This window comes from Triticum aestivum, chromosome 1D, assembly GCF_018294505.1.
Source record: "Triticum aestivum cultivar Chinese Spring chromosome 1D, IWGSC CS RefSeq v2.1, whole genome shotgun sequence".
Lineage (NCBI taxonomy): Eukaryota > Viridiplantae > Streptophyta > Magnoliopsida > Poales > Poaceae > Triticum > Triticum aestivum.
Window position 1 is genome coordinate 54,459,149 of NC_057796.1, and position 3,247 is coordinate 54,462,395.

A 3,247-nucleotide genomic window follows, 5' to 3' on the forward strand; every position below is an offset into this window, starting at 1 on the left:
TGGGGCCGCACCACGCCCATGGACGCATGCATGCAACGGAACGCGGCGAGGTCAACGTGGTCAAGGAAAGACTTCCATCGGAAGTATACTGTACGTGGAGAGTCGCAGCTGGGTCCACGGCCGCAGCAAGTAAGTGCCTCCTTATTACGCGGAAAATAATGATTCCTCCAACTAACAGCAGGGACCCACTGGACGGGCCACCGTATTTTGCAAAAAAATCGTTTGCCCCCTGACTGCTGGGACCCACCTGACGGGCCACCGTATTTCCCAAAAAAACGTTCTCCCCGCTGTCAGCTTGGACCCACCGGAAGTGCCTCCTTATTACGCACACAAAAAATGAATACTGCCCCGGCTAGCTGGGACCCACCTTGGTGGGAGGCTTACTTGTGGGCCTACTAAGTTGATGGGGATGATGGGCTTAATATGAACGATTCTAGCTCCAGTGACCATACGATGTCCATCCAACGGCCGTAGTGCTTCTTCAACCTCTGGTCTTCTTGCTCCAGCCGCCCAAAGCAGCGCCGGTCATGCCGCATGCTCCTGCCTCCCGTGGCCGGCTGTGCTGCCGCGGAGGCCTCACCGCCCCCTACTATTCCCACCGCTGGCCAGGCCCTGCGGCGACGGCAGCCTCACACCGTAGCCGAACCAGTGAACCCTCGTACTCCTCTCCGCGCGGGCTTCCACTTCCGCGTCTTCCACGGCTCCGCGTCGTCCCCTTCCTAGGGCTCGCCGTCGTCCACCGCCGTGGTGCACTCCGCGCGGTGTGGTCAACGTGGTCAAGGAACGACTTCCATCGGAAGAGTACTTTACGTGGAGAGGCTGACAGCTGGGTCCATGGTCACAGCCCAGTTTTTTTCTGATTTGCCAAGTAAGTCGCTTTGTCAGGCCTGTTCGGCTGCAAATCTTTCAAGACGAGGAGAGCTCTCATTCGGCTGGCCGAGAAAATGGCCCATCGGTAATGAGAAATGGGCTGTACATTTTTAAAACACATCAAACCGGCAATTAGTTTCAAATATCTTTTTTTTATTTTGAGATTTTAAATTACATTAATTTTTATGCGTGGAGAATTTGTTGGATTTTATATTGATATACATTTATTTTTAAAATCAGTTTGAATGTGAGTCGAAATTTCGGGATTAAAAACAGTTCGGACCGCACCGAAATATGCAAAATTTCGTATAATTTTTTAACCGTGGCCACAATATGGGCTGTAATGCTAACAAAAAGAATATGGGCTCCAAAAAACCTTAATAATTAGCAAATGGGCTGTAAATTATTAGAAATAATGGCAGATGGGTTGTATGCTGTTTTCCACAGATTTGAGGCTTTCCTAAAAAAAGGTTGACGCACAAGCAGTGACTGTTGGATGGCCATCCAACGGCCGTCGTGCTTCTTCAATCTCTGCTCTTCCTGCTCCAGCTGCTCAAACAAGCGCCGGCGGGACTGCCTGCTCCTTCCTCCCCGCGGCCGGCTCTGCTGCCAAGCAGGCCTCACCGCCCCACCGTACTCCCATCGCTGGCCTAGCCATCCCTCTACTCACCCACACCTGCTGTTATTCTCCGGCGACGGCAGACGAACCAGTAAACCCTCGTACAGTCGTACTCCCCTCTGCGTGGGAAACAACTGCCGAGTCTTCCCTGCCTCCGTGTCGTTCCCTTCCTACGCCTCGCCGTCGTCCACCGCCCTGGTGCTCTCGGCGCGGCCTGGTCAACGTGGTCAACGACTGACATGCATCTGAAGTGGACTATACGTGGAGAGGCCGACAGCTGGGTCCATGGCCTTCTTATTACGCGCAAAATAATGATTCCTCCACCTGACATCAGGGACCCACCGAAAGGGCCTCTGTATTTCGCGAAAAAAACGTTACCGCCGCTAACAGCTCGGACCCACCAGCTATATCTTCGCACGCAAGGAAGTGCCTCCTTATTACGCACAAAAAAAATGAATACTCCCCTTGTTAGCTGGGACCCAGTATAGTGGCAGGCTGACTTGTGGGCCTACTAAGTTGACGGGGGTGGAGGGCTTTGTCAACTTAGTCAATATGCACAATTCTAGCTCTAGCGACCGTATGATGTCCATCCAACGGCCGTAGTGCTTCTTCAACCTCTGGTCTTCTTGCTCCAGCCACCCAAACCAGCGTCGGTCGTGCCTCGTGATCCTGCCTCCCATGGCCGGCTGCGATGCGGCGGAGGCCTCACCGCCCCCTACTACTCCCACCGCTGGTTAGGCCAGCCCTTTACTCACCCACACCCCCTGTTATTCTGCGGCGACGGCAGCCTCACACCGCAGCGAACCAGTGAACCCTCGTACTCCTCTATGCGTGGGCATCCACTGCCGCGTCTTCCCTGGCTTCGCGTCGTCCCCTTCCTAGGCCTCGCCGTCGTCCACCGCCCTGGTGCTCTCGGCGCGGCGTGGTCAATGTGGTCGAGAAACGGCTTCCATCGGACATGGACTGTACGTGGAGAGGCTGACACCTGGGTCCACGGCCGCAGCAAGGAATTGCCTCCTTATTACGTGCAAAATAATTATTCCTCCACCTAACAGCAGGGACCCACCGGATGGGCCACCGTATTTCGTGAAAAAACGTTTGCCCCTGACTGCTGGGACCCACCAGCTACATCTTCGCACGCAAGGAAGTGCGTCCGGGCAAAAAAAAACAATTCGCCCCCCTGACTGCTGGGACCCACCAGCTACATCTTCGCAGGCAAGGAAGTGCCTGACAGTCGGGACCCACCTGGTCGAAGCGTACATAGCGTTGTCATTCTGGTCGCGAACGTGTACGTACATATATACTGGTGGATGTAGAGGCACGCACGTGTCGTAGTAGAGGCGCGTACGTGTCATAGTAGAGGCGCGCACGTAGCATGTACACGTACATACAGCGGCCAGGGTGCAAGAAAGAAAATATGGCCACGTATGTGTACATACGGGCGGGGTCTTGAACGCCTACTCACACATACGTACGGCCAGGGCTCGTGTACATGGCTGGGTCGTAACGAAGAAACAGCGTCGTCGTCGTGTTCATGGGGAGGCAACGGAATGCGTCGTGTTCATGGGGAGGCAACGGAATGCGTCGTGTTCATGGGGAGGCAACGGAATGTGTCATGTTCATGGGGAGGGGTGTGGCGTACCGCAAAACGGAGGAAACGGACCTCCTACGGTCGAAACTGGGGTCCTGTTGATCGGGAGGGGTGTGGCGTACCGCAAAACGGACGAAACGGACCTCCTACGGTCGAAACGGGGGTCC